The sequence below is a fragment of the Miscanthus floridulus genome, chromosome 17, assembly GCF_019320115.1.
Source record: "Miscanthus floridulus cultivar M001 chromosome 17, ASM1932011v1, whole genome shotgun sequence".
Classification (NCBI taxonomy): domain Eukaryota; kingdom Viridiplantae; phylum Streptophyta; class Magnoliopsida; order Poales; family Poaceae; genus Miscanthus; species Miscanthus floridulus.
Window position 1 is genome coordinate 102551928 of NC_089596.1, and position 22098 is coordinate 102574025.

Sequence of the window (22098 nt, forward strand, 5' to 3'; positions counted from 1 at the left end):
TACATATTGAAGAAGGCACAAGATTGAGCAAATTTGAGAAGAAATATGATGAATGTTTCTTGCTTGGTTACTCCACTACTATCAAGGCTTATAGAGTTTGGAATTTAGCTAGTGATACTCTTGAGGAAGTTCATGATGTGAAATTTGAGGAAACCAAGGGTTCCCAAGAGAAAGATGAGAAACTAGATGATGTGAGAGGCACTCAATTGGTCAATGCAATGAAAAACATGAATATTGGTGATATAAGGCCTAGAGAGATGATTGAAGTTGAAGATCAAGTGCTCTAACTCAAATATGCAAGTTGATACAAGTCAAGCTAGTTCATCATCTCAAGTGCAAAATCAACAAGTGGCTAGTACATCATCTCAATCAAATAATCAACCAAGTGCAAGCAATCAAGTTCAAGTGCTTCCGACCAACCAATAGTTGCTAGAGATGATCCATTAGATTCTATAATTGGTGATATCTCAAGAGGTGTGCAAACAAGATCAAGATTAGCAACATTTTATGAACACTTCTCATTTATGTCATACATTGAACCTAAGAAGATAGATGAAGATTTGGTAGATGTTGATTGGGTAAATGCTATGTATGAAGAGCTAAACAATTTCACAAGAAACCAAGCATGTGAGTTAGTTGAGAGGCCTAAGGATCATAATGTGATTGGAACAAAGTGGATCTTTAGAACAAGCAAGATCAATATGGGATAGGTTATAAGGAACAAAGCAAGATTAGTGGCTCAAGGTTACACTCAAGTTGAAGGTCTTGACTTTGGAGAAACATATGCCCCAGGTTGTAAGATTGGAAGCAATTAGAATCTTGTTAGCATATGCTTGTGCTCATAACATCAAGTTGTACCAAATGGATGTGAAGAGTGCATTTGTCAATGGGTACATCAATAAGCTTGTGTATGTTGAGCAACCTCCTGGTTTTGAAGATAAGAAGAAGCCCAACCATGTCTACAAGTTGAAGAAGGCTTTGTATGGACTGAAACAAGCACCAAGAGCATGGTATGAGAGATTGAGGGATTTTCTACTCTCTAAGGGATTTAAGATGGGCAAGGTTGACACCACTCTCTTCACCAAGAATCTAGGCAATGACTTGTTTGTATTGCAAATCTATGCTAATGATATCATATTTAGATCAACAAATCAAGATTTTTGTGAGGAGTTTGGAAAGATGATGGTAAGGGAGTTTGAGATGTCCAAGATTGGATAGCTTAGTTACTTCCTTGGTCTTCAAATCAAGCAAATAAAAATGGAACATTTGTGAGTCAAGGCAAGTACATCAAAGACATGCTCAAAAAGTTTAGAATGGATGATGCTAAAGCTATTAGTACACCAATGGGGACAAATGGAAGCTTGGATAGTGATGCTAGTGGCAACATGGAGGATCAAAAGATGTATCAGTCTATGATTGAAAGCCTACTCTATGTGACCGCATCAAGGCCGGATGTGATGTTTAGTGTATGCATGTATGCTAGATTTCAAGCCTCACCTAGAGAGAGTCATTTAAAGGCAACCAAGAGAATATTGAGATACTTGAAGCATACACAAAATTTTGGATTGGGGTATCCCAAAGGAGCTAGATTTGAGTTGATTGGATATTCGGACTTCGATTATGCGGGATGCAAAGTTGAGAGAAAGAGCACATCGAGCACATGCCAACTATTAGGAAGATCACTTGTGTCTTGCTCATCAAAAAAACAAAATAGTGTAGCACTTTCAACCGTTGAAGCAGAGTACATTTGGTCGTTAGTTGTTGTGCTCAATTACTTTGGATGAAGGCTACTTTGAGTGACTTTGGAATCAAATTCAAGCAAGTGACATTGCTTTGTGACAATAAGAGTGTCGTGAAACTCACCAACAATCTGGTTCAACATTTAAGAATAAAGCACATAGATGTCGCCATCATTTCATAAGAGATCACTAACAAAAGGGGGACATTTTCATTGAAAGCATGGGCACCGATAATCAACTTGCTGATATCTTCACCAAGCCACTTGATAAGAAGAGGTTTTGCAAGCTAAGGAATGAATTGAACATACTTGACTTCTCAAATATGTGTTGGTGCACCCCCACTATATGACATGCCTCTCCTTTGAGCAAAGTAAGGCACATTTTGATTGACATGTCATTCATCCATTGCTAAGGACTTGTTTAGTGCATCTAGTCATTCCTCACATGTCTTAGGATCATTCATGGAAATCAAATGAATTTGATACTTGTATGGTATCACTATTGCTTGTATGCTAGAAATGATCTAGTGGTAGCATATGACATGTTTGTGGGCTTGTGAACCTAGTGTTTGATCTAGAAAATGAGCTATAAGTGTTTAACTCAACATAGTGCATGATAACCCTTATTTGGAGGTGTGAAGAAGCTTGTCCTTGGATCAAACTGAGATAAATATCTTTTGCAAGTGATCTAGATTGAACCAAATTGGGAAAACGATCCACACTTCACACGGTTTCATCCCAACCTATCTAAAATTTGAGCTCACTTTTTGTGCTAATTGTTGACAAAGGGGGAGAGAATTCATGAAGATAGTAAGCGATAGGGGGAGCAAAAAATGAAATGACATTGTACGGGGATCAATTAAAATTTAAAGCACACAAGTAGGGGAGAGCAAGCTCATAAACTTATATGTTGCATTTGTATGTGTATTTACATATGTTTGCTTGCATGGCACAAGTTCTTAAATTCCCTATTCATGCTTGTGTGGTGTATGCTAGATTGTAAATGACTGATGAAATAAAAACTTCAATTGGTATCACGCTTTAAAGGTCCATTCTTTACACCTTAGCATTATTTGGTAATTATTACTCTCCCAAACTTCTAATCCATGCATATGTGCAAGCTTTCAAATCCAAACTCTTAGCACATATGTAGGGGGAGCTAATACTACCAATTTGGGTTGATGAAACTTGTCCATAATCTTTACACATGGTAATATGCTTGGGCAAGCAACATGAATCCAAAAAGATTTAATTGAATATCTTTGTAAATAAGTTGTCATCAATTACCAAAAAGAGGGAGATTGAAAGTCCTAGTTTGGTTTTGGCTCATTGATGAAACCTAAGTACTAACCTTTGTCATGAGTGTCATGTGAGCAAGGTTGGTACATACCAAGTGATGGAGCATGGTGATGAAGTCCATGGTGATGAAGGTGGACATAAAATGATGATGATCAAGCTCAACTTGGAAAAGAAAGAGAAAAACAAAAACTAAAAAGATCAAGGCAAAGGTATATGATGGGTTTTTATTTTTGCACTCAAGACACCATAGAGGGTGTGAGTGACTTATGATCGATAGTCGTATATAAAGAGGGGAAATCTTTGGCTAAACTGGTTTATCGAGTGCCACTAGGTGACATGACTTTTGCATATGCAATTAGGAACCTAGTGTGCTAACCTTGACCCTTGTAAAATGCTTTGGAAAATGCTAACACATGTGCACACAAGTTCTACACTTTGTGGTTAGCAAGTTGGAAGCAAGGGTAAAGCGGTTGTGGACTTAGGAAAAGAAAAAAGATGAGAAGGTCCACGACCGGCCGCTGGCCGTGGGGTGATCGGATTCACCCCGGATGCGTCCGGTCACTCTTTGGAAGGTGGCACGTAGACACGATTGAACACGTAGGGCACGCATCAGGTGGAAGCTGACATACGTTGACACCAGCGTTGTACCTGAGCCATAGTGAGGACCAAATGCCGAGCACGTCAAGTTGTTGATGATCGGACGCGTCCGGTTCAGTTGAAAACAGCTCTGGAACCTCTCTAGAAACAACTGGGTGTTGAGGGCTCATGCGTCAGGTGGCGCAAGCAGCGAGTCTGGTCGTCACTTGACTAACCGCGCTGATCGTTGGAGATCAACGAACGTCATTCAAAGTGGGGACACGTGGACACATCCCTACGACCAGACATAGGGGGGCCGAGCGTCTGATCATCTTGACCTGGCACGTCCGGTCCCTGCGCAGTAATCCCAATGCTGAGCCTAACGGCTCTATTCATTTGGAGACATCTATAAATAGTGTTTGGCCTGACTCTAAGGCATTACTCTTGGCACTTTGACATACTTGACATCCTTGTGTGCCTAAGAAAGCACCTCCCACTCATCTCCATCATTGATTCATCATCATAGTGAGATTGGGAGTGATTCTAAGTGCATTTGCTTGAGTAATTACATATAGTGGCACTTGAGGATTGTTGTGGCTGTAGATTTCTTATTTCTCTTAGTGGTTGCCTCCACCTAGATGGCTTGGAGCAGTGGAGGAGTTTTGGCATGAGTTGGTGATTGTTCGTGGCTGGCTCTGATGATTGTGACGGGGTCTTGTGCCTTCCCCAGCGGAGAGTCAAAAGGTAATTGTAGTGGATTGCTCATGTCATTGAGATACCTCACTTGTGGGTAGGTTCTTGCGGTGTCCAAGTGTGTGGACGAGGTTTGTGCAACACCTCTTAGCCACCGAACCACCAAGTGTTGGTCGACACAATGGGGACTAACATGCCGGCAAGCATGTGAATCTCAGGAGAAAAATCGATTGTCTCTTGCCCTTTGGTATTCTCCCGATGATTAAATTGGTATTCATCTTGTGATTGGTTCACTCCTCTACGCGGTAGTATAATTACCCTACTTACTCATTTATATTCTCGTAAACTAGTTGTAGTTTAAGTTCATCTAGTGGAGCTCTTTAGTGTAGCAAGTTTGAGAGCTCTCAGTGAGTAGCAACTTAGCATCTTGTGTGCCTAGTGATCATAGCAACTAGAATTGTTGGATAGGTGGCTTGCAACCCTTATAGAGCTAGAGCAAGTTTGCATTTCTCTATTTGTCATACTAATCAAATTGCTCTAGTGATCTTGTAGATTTTTTAAATAGGCTATTCACCCCCCTCTAGCCATATTAGGACCTTTCACCCATCCCATCTCTGGGTCGCTACGCTACGAGAGTTCCCTTCTCTTGGGTGGGGATCGCACAGCCTCCGCCCGAGCCGTCTGAGCCTCCGCCTTCGTTCTGCAACCTTCGCTAAGAAACTCCTCTGAGTATCCTTAGAGTTGTGCTTAGGCCTCTGCCTTTCCAACGGTTGGAGGCGAAGGCTCTCCTTGGTGTCCCCGCGCTTGGGCCTCTGCCTTGCTAATGGTAGACTGCGAAGGCTCCTTCTGGTGTACCTGCGCGCCATCACATATGTAAACATTTGACGTTAATCTATACAAGCCACCGCTACTCATATGTCTATGTCCCAACATATTGCTTTGTGAGTTAGTCACCGTACTGAGCGACCAAATTGTGTGATCGAGGTCATGTTTCGTATTCCTTGTGCATTTTCTTAGAAGAGACTCTACTTGTGTACTACTAGTACTTGTACTAGAGACCAAATTTTGGGCGACGCTAATTTCTTCATTTTTATTTACAATGAGTCCGATTTGTTTGGGCCTCAAAACTCCCCCTAACTCAACTTAAAAAGATATATGTTTTTACATAGTTGAAATATGGTCGTAGTCTATTTTTTCTTCCTATAAACTCTTAAATCCATTCAAATTACCTCATTGACCTAATTTGGAGTGGCTTTGAAGACAGTTTTGTCCTCTTAGTTAAAAAAATGGTAAAATACTTGGTAAAGTTTTTAAACCAAAAAATTTCTCCAAGCTTTTAATTTTTTAAAAAATAGAGATAGATAGAGATGACAACTCTAAATAACACATTTATGGTCCAAGAAAATTTCTCTAGATTCATAAAAATAGATTTATCTCTAGGAAAATAGAAAAATATCTATAAATTTTCTAAAGCCTTCTAATCAATATGTAAACATTTTTTGTAAACCCCAACAGAAATATAATACACAACCAACATGAATGCATTCAACATTAATGTGTGTTGCATTCATGCTAGTCACATCTCATATTTTTGCCATTATTTTTTAAAAAACATGTTTATACTTCAGTTAGAATGTTTTAGGGATTTTCTAGATCTTTTCTTATTTTTCTAGGGCTAAACCTATTTTTTAAAAAGTTTCTAAAGATGTCTTCATGCGTTCTTGATATTTTATTTAAAATTGTCGTATCCCAATCTATCTCTAGGTTTTTTTAAATAAAAAGCTTAGATAAATTTTTAGTTTAAAACCATATCAAGTATGTGTCAGCTTTTTATTAAAAAAAGGATAAACTACATTCAAAAGCACTCAAAACCATGACAAATACGGAGGTATTTGAACGGTTTTAAAAGTTCATAGGGTAAGATATATTGTTTTAGAGATCGAGGAGGGAAATCATACTACGGTACTTCGAAAGGTTTCGGGTAGAATGGACTTTTTCCACTCACAGATTACTTAGCCTCAAGTAGACTTTTTTATGAGAAACCTGACTCCATAAACTCGATCCAACCTAAAAAAACGGCCCAATCAATGGTAGTGGATCCACTCGGGCTTCGTCTTCTATCCCCTATACTAAAGCCTGAAATTGCTCGGCCCTGGCCCAAAGAAATGGCTATTTTTGTGGGCTCGGACCATGAGACTTTCCTCGTCTTAATGGAAGCCCGGTGTGTCCTTTTTTTTTTTTTTTTTTTTTAGGAAAGTCTGTCCTGGGATTTGGTGGACAGGTCGTCGTGAGTTTTCATGAGCGACCACCCAATCATTTTGATGTTGTTGGAGTGTCATGATGCAAATCCAAAATGAACCAAATGGACGCGAGAGGTACTAAAATGGTAGCATCTCATCTTGCCCAATTTGATTTCACATCTGTGAGAGCATTCCATTCCTTTTATTTCACATCAAATATGCAAGGGTAATAAGTTAATAACAACAGTTGACAACGAAAAACATAACACCGTTCAGTTCTTCCCAAGAAACAGCTAATTACCTAACGTCTCTCTCTTCTAGCGAGGCGAAGACGCTAAGTCTAATGTAATCACGACAGATTACTGCACATAGAAAAGCTAGTCGAACCTCAAGGGGGGGGGGGGGGGGGGGGGGTAATCTCGCTCTGCCATTTGTTTATATCTTCCTCGCAATGTGTACTTCCTAGGCATTTTCGGTGGAACCTACCTATCTAGGTCTAAGTTTTCGACTGGGGTGGGGGGTGGGGGGGGGGGGGGGGGGGGGGGGGTAATCTCGCTCTGCCATTTGTTTATATCTTCTTCGCAATGTGTACTTCCTGGGCTTTTTCGGTGGAACCTGCCTATCTAGGTCTAAGTTTTCGACTGGACTTAACATAGATGCTTACATTTTTCTGAATTTATTTCAGAATTTACCGACATTGTTTCTTTGGTAGATAGCAAGACATTTATGCGTGTATATACGAGTGCTTGTGTCTATACAGTGCTTCGCTAAAAGAAAATCCAAGGATCATGAACTAAATGCGTGCTCATTCTTTGTAAATTTATTTTAGAATTTAAATGCGTTATTATTTTAGTACTAATATTGACATGTTTGTCAATAGTGAAACGCTTATGGTTGCTTACCACTCCTAATTTATCTGTTGACTTAGTTTTTCTTTATGCTCCTAAAAGTAAGGTGCATATACGTGTTCATAGTTGAGCGTACGCCGTGTGTACGAGTAAGTTTGAATACATGTTTACGAACGTTTACGTCTTTCTAAAAGAATTTATCCAATGGATTTGGGGCGACAGAGGGTGGAAGTCAGCACCCTTCTCCGAGGTCACCATGGTGATTTTTTTTAATTTTAATACTTTTTGTAAACTAATTCTAAATCTAACATCGACTGTTTTTTATTTTTAAATCTAACATTTTTTGCTGCGCCTATTTTCATGGCGCGGCCAAATGCCTGTGCCGCGCCATGCATGGTGACGCGGCGAGAGGGCTGACGTGGCGACGACCGAGACGCTGACCGATGACGTGGTAGGGTCCGCCGCGCCACCGATCTTGGCGCGGCAGTGACGCGCCACAGCTGATGGCACGGCAAGAACGGGATTAATTCGCCGGGCAGACGCCACGGCAGCAAAGCACTGCTGCCTGCCAACGTGCTGCGTGTGCTGCCACCACGTGATCACAGAAACCTGGGGGGCCCACGTCGTCCTCAGGGCTCATCCTCATCCTCTGCGGCTCGCCCTTTCTGTGGCTGTGGCCTGCCCTATCAAGACTAGGACTGCTTGGAGCTCAGAGAGCCGAATAACACCGTATAAAAAGTTTTACATAGGACATAAATACATTTTAAGAGTTTAAAGATCCAAATAACACCGCATAAAAAGTTTAGTGACCGCTCTTGTATTTTATAAAACCACATATTTTTTTATTAAGATTTATAATACCAACTACCAAATAACTATGTTAGATCTATCATTTTTTAGCTAGACATTCTAAAGGTAATCTAGAATTAATCAACGTCACGTCCCATCGCCCTGCCGCAGATCAAGCTAGCGTGTAGCAGTGTTGTGAGTGTCCGACAGCAGCAGTGCCCATGCTTTAATTCAAAAGTTTTGTCCGCCACTTTGTCTCGGTATCCGTGCGTATCCCCCACTGCTTTGCATTGGTGCCATATCTCCTTGGGGCAGCAGGAAAGCAGCGAAACACTGTGCCTATGCTCATGCCCTGCACAACTGTGATTGTAGTACTTTTCTGTTTGGTCACAATCTAGTACTGGTACATTAATCCTAATGAGGCTCTGGAAGAAAATAGGTGGTGCTCTACACTAGCAATAGCAATTTGCTGTTCCCGAGAAGACCCCTACTGGCTACAGGGGACAGGGCTATGGGCTCTCTCGGTTCCGTCACGTTGCGACCACTGTTGCTGGCATCACCGGCTTGTCAGTTGGCACGTCGTACATGCTCAGTTATGCTTCCCTTCGCTACTAGAGGCGAGCTACTCCACTAGAGTATGCATGCTTGCTTTGCTTGCTTGGCTGTGCATGTCCGGTCTAGGCCATACTAGCTGCAGAGAGCTACAACCATCAGCAGCCTGCCACTTTCACAGCCGCTCACGAGAGCACACTCGGCACACAGCACACCAGTAGCGGCAGCCTTTGACTCAACAGCCATGCATGCAACGTGTGAGCAGTGACATAATGCGTCGGGCAGTGTCGCTGGCACCGTTGCTCTGCACGGTTGCAAAGAGAATGCATAAATTAATTTACACTGTACAGCTTGCTCACATGCTCTTGACGTTTTGCGCTGTACAGAATGCATAAATTAATTTTTTATTAAGATTTATAATACCAACTACCAAATAACTATATTAGATCTATCATTTTTTTGAGCTAGACATTCTAAAGGTAATCTGGAATTAATCAATGTCCTCTTGCTACCTCTTGAAAAATAATTGTGTGGTTTTGTAAAATGCAAGAGCGGTCACTAAACTTTTTATACAGTGTTATTCGGATCTTTAAACTATTAAAATGTATTTATGTCCTATGTAAAAATTTTTATGTAGTGTTATTCGGATCTTTGAGCTCCAAACAGTCCTAGTCCTTGGTAGAGCAGGCCACAGCCACAGGAAGGGCGAGCTGCAGAGGATGAGGATGAGCCCTGCGGACGACATGGGCCCCCAGGTTTCTGTGATCATGTGGTGGCAGCACACGCAACACGTTGGTAGGCAGCAGTGCTCTGCAGCCGTGGCGTCCGCCCGGCGAATTAATCCCGTCCTTGCTGCGCCATCAGCTGTGGCGCGTCACTGCCGCGCCAAGATCTGTGGCGCGGCGGACCCTGCCACGTCATCGGTCAGCGCCCCGGTCGTCGCCACGTCAGTCCTCTCGCCACGCCACCATACATGACGCAACACAGGCATTTGGCCGCGCCATGGCAATAGGCGCAGCCAAAAGTGTTAGATTTAAAAATAAAAAACAGCCGTGTTAGATTTAGAATTAGTTTAAAAAAAAGTGTTAAAATAAAAAAAAAATCACCATGGTTTAATGAACAGTGGATGGGCTGAAACAGAGACAGCAACCGCAACATCACACGAACAAATGGGCTGAAATAGAGATAATAACGATGACGGGTAGAAAATTGGCCCAACAACAACCGTCTAATCAGGGTTCTTGCGCACGTGCACATGCACGGTTCTCGCAATGAATGCTGGCCATCCAAACCCAACTGAAATCAAAACAATCCTTAGCCGACTGATGTTTAGGAATTTCGTTTCTATTTTGGCCCATTTTCTTAATTGATTACGGTCATGAGGCCCGCTAACTAAATGGTGATAGCAAGTGCAAAGTTATTGTAGTCTTATAAAAATGACTCTGTCACATATGATTTTTGACTAGCAAAGTACTTAGCAATGGTGATAGCCGCTTGAATGTTGATATGCATGAGTATTTTAAAAATTGGACCAGAAGATATGTAATTTTTTTAAAAAAAAGGGGTGCAGAGATAGGGATAGCGTTTTGTTATAGATAAGAAGGCATAGCGTTTTTTGTTTTTTTCCTTTTCGTTGCCCATATATGTAGAAGAGAAGATAAACGAGCAGAAGAAAGGCGAGACGTGCATGCGTCCTAAATTTTTACTATTTGACCATTTTTTCGAACAAAATTTACATTTGACCCCCTAGGAGACTTAAACTCATCTTTGGACCCTGGGGTCGGCGCCATTAGTACTGGCGCCGAGGTAACACGTTTCAGCGCCACAGATCTTGGCGCCGAGATGCCTGGCCGTCCACAGCATGGCAGCCAAGGTGGCGTTCATGTGGCGGACAACTCGGTGCCATAACACATGGCGCCGAGGTCGGCGTCACAGATCTTGGCGCGGAGCTCGGCGCCAAGATACATGGCGCCGAGCATGGATTTACACCCCGAGGCCAAGGTTCTTGCCGACGCTGCTCTCATTTCTTCCTCCCCCTCTCGGTTTCTTCCTCTCCCTAACCCGCCCAATCTATTGAATCGAAGAATTTGACCTTGGATACTTGAATTTGATCCATACATCTTCGCGAGCAAGGTATCCTTTATCCCCTTATCTAATTTTACGTATTGATTTGGTATATATTACATCTATTTTGCAACCCTAGATACATTACCTAATGTTTGAAATGATTTTTTATATTTTGTATTATGTAACGGTAGGATGCCAAGACGTGGTAAAGCTAGTAAGCAAAGGTAATCTCTTCTCAACGTTTTATATTATATTTTCATTTATGTGCAACAAATAGAAAAACCCTAGGTTTAGGGTTTAATGTTCATTGCTTTCGGTTCTTAGAACAAATTTGTTTTAATTGTAGTTATGGCCGGATGACCGAAAATACCTTCGACCCGTTGCCTATGCCTAGTGGTGTTCCAGTTCCCATGTGCTTTTGCGGCGATCCTTGCAAGGTAGCCAAGTTCGATGAAGAGGACACGTATAGGCAGAGGTATTGGATGTGTGCTAATTTTGCGTTTGAGCCTACACTTCGTCAGCGCCGCATTAACAAGATGGTAAGAAATTAATGTTGTTTAATATTTATTTTGTGTCAAATGAAGTCTTGCATGATTTATTTGTTTTGTAACATTTGCATTTCTTGCAGACCCCTCCACCGCTATGCGATTTTGAGCAGTGGATCGACACTGAGATCAAGCCGGAAGACAAGGAATGGATGCAGAAACTGTTACGGTGGGAGGCAGAGGACAAGGAGATGATGGAGAAGAGACGCAGAGAGGAGGCTCTAGAAAAGAAGCACAAGGAAGAGGAGGAAAGGAGACGTGTTGCTTCGCACAGGGAGGAGAGGGAGAGGAAGCTTGAGCGTGCGCAGCGAGCGAAGGCAGCGATGGAGGACAATCCCGATGCCCAGAGGAAGGGAAAGTGGCCTCGTTGCACTCAGTAGTCTTCATAACTTGCTAGATGTATGGTATATTCACGAACAATGTTGTTTAACCTTGTACTTTGCATTGTGTTGTCATGTAATGCACTTTTAGTTTGTCGTCATGTACTTCAAATGTTGTTATGTTAATTAGTGTGCTCTATTACTGGACCTTTCATAGTATTCGTTGGTTTCATTATTTGTTGTCATAATATTTAGTTTAATATTGCATAGGTAGTGAAATGGGCTCATGTACTGTAAATAAAACGTAACGAAGTAGTGGGTTACCTAATTCAACACACACAATACATGAAATGGCATGTGATAACATGTACCAAACTAGGTTACAGAGGTCCCGGACTAAACCTAACATGCCTTAGGTAATTGAAGCAAACAATGCACATAAAATGACATGTGAGAACATTTGCCAAACAAGGGTACATATTTTCTTCGACTAACCCTAACATGTCTTAGATGATTAAAGGAAAAAAACAAACACATGGATGTGGCCCGTTAAAAATATTGGTTTGTCCTAGTAGTGTGGCCACATAGCAAATTATGTTGCACCTTCTCCAAAGTATCCTCCCATTGTTGGTGGTGGCGGCAGCGGGGGTGGCGGCGGAGGACCCTTGTTCTTATGATTAGGGCAGGTACAATATGGATCATTGCAGAGTGCCTCCTGTGAACTGGCACCACTGTTGTCCTCTTCCTGTTCATCGTCCTTGTAGCCACTGCTAATTTCCCTTTCAAGATCAAAGATACGATCCTACAGGTAGTAGATGTACTCCGCATGCGGATAAATAGGTCGAGGATCAACCCACCTAGTGAATCCATAATTTTCTTCGGATAAGGAAGACTGCAGTAAATATGGCATGTAAGTTGTATAGAAGCGGAACATATAGAAGAAACAAATATTAATAGCAATTATCCATGCTCGTGGGCATTTAAAGAAACATCGGCCTCCATCTATTCCCTCAGTGAACATCTGGACTAGGCAGTCCTCACCATGCATGCATTTTGGCCACGCTTCTTTCCTTTCATCGTATCCTCTCAGTGGTGCCTCTTTGGTGAAATCGCTTTTGCTCTCAACTGGGAACCTCTCATAAAGAGCTTCCTCAAATAAATCTGGACCAAGAGGACCCTCCCATCCCCAGGTAGTTCCCTTCCTCTTTTCTCTTCCTCTGGACGACTGCAACGGGAGAAAATGCTAAGGAGTGCTCTTTCTTCTTGTTGTGTGTTTGAATGAGAGGGAGAGAGGGGTTATTTATTGGTTGAGAGGAGGAATGGAGGCCTCTCAATGTGCCATGTCAGCGATCCGTGTGCCTCTTCGTCTCAATCGTTGGATCTAATAGTAATAAGATGGATGGTAGAGATGGAGTGGAGTTGTGCTTCCTTGCATGCCGTTGTACCTATAGGTGTACTATTGTTTGAAAAGCTTAGATTCGTTCACTGTTACTGAAAAGCCTGGATTCATCTGCAAAGCGTCTATACGATACGATTGGACTATACACGTTGTTGTGCCTTTATAGCAGTGTAGTATAATTAATGAATCACAAAAAAAATCGTGAAAGTTTCCCTTGTTTTAGGACCACCCACGGTTACAAGCAGAGAAATTATTATATAATCCAAAAATCTAATCGTCCAAAGACCACAATACAACCACATTGAACATCACAATCAACATAACATGTCCTGCATAATCCAAATAGTACACAATGTTCATACAGTCCCAAATAATTATAGAAAAGTTACTACATACTAACCATCACACACATCTGAGCAGTTTATAATAATTCTATTCTTCAGCCGTGTCGTATGTGACAAAAGGGTACCACAGAAGCTAAAAGGCAAGTTTTATAGGACGGCGATTAGACCTGCTATGTTGTATGGTGCAGAATGTTGGCCTACGAAAAGACGACATATTCAACAGCTAAGTGTCGCGGAAATGCGTATGTTGCGTTGGATTTGCGGTTATACAAGAAGGGATCGAGTTCGAAACGATGATATACGTGAGAGATTAGGGGTAGCGCCAATTGAAGAAAAGCTTGTCCAACATCGGTTGAGATGGTTTGGATATGTGCAACGGAGACCTCCAGATGCACCGGTGCGTAGTGGAATCCTAAGTCAGGATAGTAACGTGAAGAGAGGCAGAGGAAGACCGAAGTTGACTTGGGTAGAGGCAATAAAAGGAGACTTGAAAGGATGGAATATACCCAAAGACTTAGCCTTAGATAGGAGTGCTTGGAAGACAGCTATTCACGTGCCTGAACCTTGATTGCTTTTGTTGGGTTTCAACTCTAGCCTACCCCAACTTGTTTGGGACTTAAAGGCTTTGTTGTTGTTGTTGTTGTTGTTGTTGTTGTTGTCAGCCGTGTCGTACAAGGGACTTCAGCTAAAGCTGTTGTGATTCCTGCAATTGGAGACTCTCTTGGAATTACGCTAAGGAATGGTGATATGTCCTAGAAAGATTTTCTTTCTCGTGTTGCTAGAAGGTAGGTGCTCAAGTTTTGTCTCTTTGTCGCACATGAATAGATGGAAATTTGAGCTTTGGTGATTCTGAAATTCTTCTTTCATAAAATTGAGCACACCTTCATGGCTTCATTGCAAAAGAAAGGCAATTTCTTCATATAAGGTACATATATCTATTGGATTTGCAGGTCGTCTTCTTATTCTCCAGTTTATCAATCTGTGGATGCACTAACTAATATACTATTTTCTTCAGGAACAACTGGTATGTCCTAGAACCCTCTTCCTTTTCTCATTTCTGCTTGCCCTATATTTGAGGTTCACATTTGTTAATTTCTGTTCCATTTTTTTCTTGTGAAGGGGAGCCAAAAGCAATACCGTGGACACAACTTTCTCCCATAAGATGTGCATCTGATACCTGGGCGCATTTGGACGTTCGTCCATGTGACATAGGTTGCTGGCCGACTAATCTGGGCTGGGTTATGGGACCAATAATCATATAGTCTGTCATGAATTTTCTTTCACAGAACATATACAATATCTGCATTGTTCACGTGTATAATTGTTTGCTGTACAAAATTGGAGTACTGAATGCAGTGACTTTCTATTAGAAGGTATAAGTTATAAAACAAACGGGTGAATAATCTTTACTTTCCAACTGTGTTATAGCAACTCAGACGACATGGAGATATAATCCAGAGGATAGTTTGTGGGTACTATATTGTACAGGGAAGGGCGGATGACACCATGAACCTTGGAGGAATTAAGGTTGAATGCCCCTCTTTTCAAAGTGTTTAATCATTTGCTATCATCCTTGTGTTACATGAAGGAAACCATAACTTTTATCAGCTGCATATGCAGACCAGTTCAGTTGAGATAGAACGGGTATGCAACAGAGCTGACGAGTGTCTGCTAGAATACATGAGTTTCAACTCTCCCGAAACAGACCCTCTCCCTGGAATTTGCAAAAGACAATGCTATTTGTCCCATCACATTTCGTGCAGCCAACTACAGTTGCAGCCAACTACAGTTGGTGCAAAAGACAATGCTATTCGACAAGGAAGTGCAGATGGTAAATGAGGGTGCTGCGTACTTGCATCTCTCGCACGATGCTGCAGATGGCAATTTTCCAAGATGCTAAATGGAGCAAATAAAAACTGTGCTTGAGCTTATTAGGGTACCTCACATATTCCTTTGTTCTTTTTATTCTGTTTTCAGACGAGGCTTATTCTGTTTTATTTTTCACTTAGCTGGCATTACATCTTATTATGTTTGCAGATTAAGCCCAATGCTAATCATGGCATGGACGTCATACTTGTCCAAGGAGACTGTATATGTAAATTGATGCTTTTAAGGTAATATTTTAGCATTCTTATATGCTATCATTAGGCTAAACTAAAGGGTACAGGGTATGCTAACTGTCATGAGCACTGTGTATGCTAACTTGCTAAACCGGCAATTTAGCTTATTGGGTTCCATTGAACTTGCTAAACCGGCACACAGTTTATTCATATCTAAACTGACATGCTCCTATAGTCCTATTTCATACCACTTTTAGTCAGTGTGTTCCTCTTTTGTGCCTATCAATCCTCTTATTTGATCAAATAGGTTAACCAAGTTAACCAAGTAACATCGCAATCAGTATGAGTAATAGCAGTTTAGTTTCAGTGGCAATTTTAAGTTCTATTGTAGCACATTGAATTCTTAATTACTTAATAAAGTTCAAAGACGTTTACTTGTGCAAGTCTATTGACGTCGAGAACGGTTCCACAGGCCACTCCTGCCTCAACCCAAACTGGCGTGCAACCCGGTGTGGCAGGTGGAACTCAACCGCATAGAAACAGATCAACGGACACCTCATCAGGTACAGGTCTTCGTCCATCTTGCACATGATGCTGAACCCAATGTGGTCGTACTATTCATCCTCGTACGGCTCCCAAGTCGCCTGCATTGGATTCTTCAGTCAGGTAGTGCTTACATCTAGAAAACAAATAGAACTTAAATGCAGCTAACTCACCAGCCCTAGCGTGAGTGCGTCAAGCTCGTTCGCGAACTCGATGTATGCGCGTTTACTCCAGGCGAAGGGACCCTTAACCTGGTCCCAAAGGTAGGCGTATGTCGGCCGACGTCGAAGGCCATGCACCTCGAACCAGGGACGAGGTGCACCAACTTGGGGACGACCGACCGGTAAACGAGACCACATCCAAAGCTGAAGCAGGTAAACACATCCTCCTAATGAAGAGTTCGCCGAAATCCGGCGGCAAGCCTCGCAAAGCTGCCGGTACAAGTACCCCAGCACTGCGGAACCCCAGCTGTAGCCCCCCGCCGTGTCCCAGTTAGTAAGACAAGGTAGGTACATCCATGACGTGGTGTCTCCCATCGCGTCGGGGAACATGACACAACCAAAAAGATGCATGATCCATGCCCTGCAGTAGTAGGTAACTGTCTGCTCGTCTGCATGATCAGTACACTAACCAAAGTTCTGCCTCAGCCAACTAATGAGTACTCCAGAGGAGCGGGCACCAGGTGTCTCTGGAGGAAGCTCTCTTCCAAGGAAGGCCTCCACTCTACCTCTCCAACCAGCAGCAGCGTAGGGGCCGATAACTGGGCGACCACTTATACGGACACCCAGCAACTTCTGCGTGTCCTGAAGAGTAACGGTCATCTCTCTGCAAGGTAGGTGGAAGCTATGCGTCTCTGGCCTCCATCTACAAAACAAGAAAGAAGTACTAAGGTTATATGCACATCGGGAACCAAAAATATAAATGGAAGTGAATCTGTTCATAGTTTTGGTATCTGTCGACTAGAGCTGAGATCGCCGCGGGGTTGAAGGCAGGCAACCCACGTCGAACCTGGAATGATACAACGTCAAGGCTAGCCCTCAGGAGAGGAGTGTACCTGCCATCGTACCGCATGTCCTCGAACTTATCGTGGGAACGAGGACGAAGAGGGTTCAGTTCCTGCAAAGAATAGAAATTATTATATTAATTCTTGAACACAAGTACATGTGCAGAGGAAAAATAACATGCAGAAGTAAAGTCGTTACCTCCCCCTCTGCGGTGAGTCGTCCTCGGTGGTTCTCCTCGTAGTACGGCTCCAGCAGGTGGAACGGCTCCATCCTACAAAATATTAAGACAAAGTACAGATAAGTTTTAAATGTACAAATAAATAACTTTTTGGTACTAGTGAACATGCATGTGAAACATTAGTTATTTACACCTGACTAAGCTGCCAATGGCATGTACGTGAATTATGCCCAAGTCTACCACATTTGCCACATTGGTTTTGCTCAGGGTCAATAAGAAAGGGGGTTGCTCTCCCTCGCCTCGTTCTACCGGAAACCTGGTCCATGACCATCTTGTGCCTCGTCCTCTTCTGGGTTCCACGTTTGTCCCAACGGGTACCTGGATCCGCAATGTATTTCGGCCCAGTGTAAGCTGGCCACTGACCCTCGTCCAGGAAAGGCTCGAAACGGGGAGACCAAGTCTGTACAAGGCTGTCAACACTGAACTCCGACGGTATCTGGGTCTCGTAGGCAAAGTTGCGATGCTGAGATGCTGCAACATAATGAGAACAAGGGAAGTGGTACTGCCTGGTCTTCCCACATCGGCATGAGAAATTACTAAGTACCACAATATAACTCCTTGATGGTTGGACCTCACCATCAGACGTTGTACCACCCCTTTCTGTGACCTGGTACTTGCCGGTGTTGTGGTCAAAGCAATCAACGTCATGTGTGAAAGCCCTTTCCTTTGCCTTGTCGAGATGCTTATTAGGTTTAGGTGCCCATTTCTGATTATTACTCTGTAGTGCCATTGCTTGAGCGTGTCTATCGTTAAACCATGCAACAAGCCTATAAAAGGTGAATGATACAATGGTATTGACAGGCATGGCACGTATACCCTTCAGTACACTATTAAATGACTCAGCCATGTTGCTAGGCTGAAACTCGTACCTCCATCCACCATCGTCGTAGGCTCTTGTCCATTTCTCAGGTTCTCTCATCAATCCTGTCAGCCACTGCCTACCTTCTGCGTTTGTTGCCGTTTTTAGCTGCTCCAACTTCTGCTCGAAGAATGGCACCTCAAGCATGTGAGCAACCTCCTCGAATAGAGGAAAGTTGTCCTTCGTACCATCCTTCCGAAGTAAATTCTCAGCAAGGTGTCAAGTGCACCAACGGTGGTGCAAAGGTGCATACCCCAGAATCTGCTCCTGTATGGCACTGAGTTTGCCTTGGTGTCTATCAGATATGACACCTACCTCCCTATGAGGGCCAACCACATGGATCCTAACAAGCCACAAGAACCATCCCCAGATATCTTTGTTCTCTCTCTCCACCAAAGCGAAAGTCAAAGAAACCAATGCATTGTCTGCGTCACAGGAAATGGCTACCAAAAGTGTGCCCATGTACTTGCCAAGCAGGAAAGTACCATCAATGGATAACACTGAACGACAATGCCTGAAGGCCTCGACGCACTGGGGAAAGCACCAGAATGCACGAAAGAATATTTGCCTCCTGTCCTTCCATTCATTCGGCTTCGGGATATACTCATAATGCATGCCTCGAATTTGCTACTTTCATTGCATTGAACAATGAAGGCAACTGCTCGTACCCCTCCTCCCAGTCCCCATATATCATCTTCCAGGCCTGTTGCTTTGCCCTCCATGCTTTCCCATACTTAAATATCTCCTTACTCATCTCCATAATTGTCCTTACCTTCAAGTTGGGCTGACCCTTCAAAGTTGTGTATAACTTTCTGGCAATAAGGGTAGAGGTCAACTGTCCATGCTTCTATTTTAGATCTATCTGGGCGCAAGTGTGTGGACCTACAATTTTGGAGATCTTGAATTTCCCTGTGGCCTTCTATTTGCGAGCATAGACCCTCCAATTGCAATCTGCCATCTCGCACACCACCGTGTAACGGCGCTCCACATGGGAGTGCCTCACCTTGAAGAGATGGTCTCTTACATCTCACAGAATATTCCTGTAGCCACCTTCTTAAGGTGGGCAAGTCCATGAACACCATGCCTAACTGAATTTCCATGCTGCCATCGGCCTCTGGAGCCTCTAGCAGTTCGTCATCTCTTCTTTCTCCATAAGCATGTTGAGAATGACTAAGGTCGCTGAATTCATGAACCAGTGGATCACGATCAGGACACAAACGTCTGATGAGCTCCATTTTTTGTTCGCTCAAAGCTGCAACTGGGTGGTCATCATCCGAATCAACGGCCCTTGCTATGCCATAAGGCTCCTCATCATCCGCAATATCAACATCTACATTGTTAGAAGCCATAAACCCTAGGTCCACATTGGTTGATGGAGGAACATGAGCACAGCCATCATTTTCAGGATTGTCTCCTGCATTTAAAGCACAAATATGGATACCACTAAGATAAATGAATGGAACGAACAAAGAATAAGGAGAGCCAAAGTGTTACTAAATCACTTACTAGGATGATTCTAGGTCAAAGGGATCTCCTGAGGGGCACCTACAATATCATTAGTCCCACATTCTGCACGGACACTAGGACATACACCAACCTCATTGGGGGCGGATTGAGCATCGGGCACCACAACCGCATCTTCCACATCCACCTCACGGTTGGGTAACAGAGGCTCATAGGGTGCCGGATTCTCTGGTGGTGGCAACAACCCATGAGGGGGTGAATGGACATTAAGGGGTGAATACCCATGAGGGGTGGGATCATTGGACAACTTCCGCACAACCAAATCCAAACATTGAAACTCATTCTTCATGACAGTTTTGACATATTTGTCCCATTGTGCCTCTGATGCAATTGGGACCAACCGCCTAAAAAATATCCCTGACCTGCCATGGTGAAGTACCCCCCTCAACTAAGATGGCATCTTCATTTGAAATTGCATTTAAGCTCATCACGGGCCCTACTAAACAACTCACAAAACAATGGCCGATCATCGAATATCACTGGCACCCTTTGCATTCCAACAAAACTGATATTACCAAACTCATCTTCCTCCACACTTCCTCCATGATATAGGGTGACTACGTTGTCCATCTAGTTGGTATGCACATCAACCAAGTTATTACGGGTATATTATTATAAGATAACTAACCATAATATCTAACTACATTTGCTAACTAAATTACCTAACTATCAACCTAAACAAATAAGTATCTAACTGTCTAACTATCTCTATAACAAGATAAGAGATTTGGTAACTACACTTACTAACTAGCTAACTAAATCAATAGGTAACTAACTCCCTAATTATATTCCTAAGTATATAATATAACTAAAAAAATAAGCATCTAACTTGCTAACTATGTAATTAAATTTGCTAACTTAATTTGCTAAATATTCTAAAACAAGAAATTTAAGTTAATTACTAAATTATCTATATTCCTAACTAGATTTGCTAAATTTGCTAACTTGCAACCTATCTAATTTAAGTTAATTGCAACCTATGTAATTACTAGATTTGCTATATTTAAGTTAAACTTGCTAACTAAATTATCTAAAGTAAATTAACTAATTTAAGTTAACTAAAAAATTACTAACTACTGTCACTATACCTGGATGGCCGGCTCGCGAACGGCCCGAAGGAGTAGGGGGCCGTAGCTACATGGAGGGGGAGGGGCCGCAGGGGCCGGAGCCCAGCCGGCCGCCGGGAGCACTTGCGAGCGGTGGTGGGCCGCCCTCGCCGCCGGACACGGATGAGGAGGACAGAAGGGGCGACGAGGGCGGCCGGGCTTCGCACGGAGACGGGGGCGCGGCGGCGGCCTGCTGCGGCGCTTGCGCGGAAAGAGAGGGGGCGCAGGGAGGAGGCTCGGCCGCCGGTGAGTCGACGGTGGCGCGGGAGGCTCTGCGGGCGACGGCGGCGCAGGAGGCACAGACAGAGCGCGCGCAAGAGAGAGAGAGCTGCGGCCAGGCTTTTGAATCAATATTCGGCGCCAAGATCTGTGGCGCCGAACTCGGCGCCAAGATCTGTGGCGCCGCGGTATCCACCACGTATTCATCTCGGCGTCCAGATCTGTGACGCCGATCTCGGCGCCAAGATATATGGCGCCGACATGCCAGCCACGTGAACGCCACCTAGGATGGATTGTCGTGCTCGGCCAGGCACCTCGATGCCAAGATATGTGGCGCCTAGACGTGTTACCTCGGCGTCATGATTACTGGCGTCGACCCTCAGGGTCCAAAGATGAGTTTAAGTCTCCCAGAGGGCTAAACGTAAAATTTCTTTAAAAAAAGATCAAATTATAAAAAATTAGGTGCATGCGTGGCGTGGCCACCCATCCACTCAAACGAAAAAATCGTGCCGGCGCCGTGGCCGACGCGGAGCTGATGACAAGACAGGTTTGGCGGACTCCGGCACGCGTACGACCGGTTGCCCAGTTGCCTCGGTCTCGCCGCCGCGCGCGTGGCGGCCCGACTACCGAGCACTTGCCGGCGTCGCGTCGTAGCTGCGCTGCGCGAGCGTGCCGTGCCGACCTGCCGCCTCGCGCCCGCACCCGCACCCGCAGCTAGTGGATCAGATATTTTTCTCGCTTGCAGCCAGCAGCCAAGCATGCATGACGTGATCACGAGTGGCCATTGCAAGGACGTGACGTGACTCGCTGTGGCTGTGGTGCGAGGCTCTCTCTGGCCTCTGGTCGTTGGTACCTCCGCCGACGGCGTCCTAACCAGTCGTCACGGCCCGCGAAGGTGACTATACGGCAGAATTATATACTCCTCTGTCCCAAAAACAAGTCCACGTTTGATGAGGAGATCAAAGAGGAGTATACACCCCTATAAAACTGTAATCATTACACCTAGAAAAAGTAAAAAAAAAGGTTAGTTTATCTTATATCTAGATATGCATTTATTTTAGAATAAATTTTAAACTCTAAAAGTGCATTTATTATAGAACGGAGGAGGTACGTATGTACTAGTACAGTAATACTC

General features: G+C 43.5%; 2 pseudogenes; both read right to left on the reverse strand.

Moving 5' to 3' along the window:
* Positions 1 to 15901: 15901 nt before the first annotated feature.
* LOC136516785 (protein MAIN-LIKE 1-like) lies at positions 15902 to 17287 on the reverse strand (annotated as a pseudogene).
* A 95-nt stretch (positions 17288 to 17382) lies between these two features.
* LOC136516109 (uncharacterized) lies at positions 17383 to 20208 on the reverse strand (annotated as a pseudogene).
* Between the last annotated feature and the right edge of the window lie 1890 nt (positions 20209 to 22098).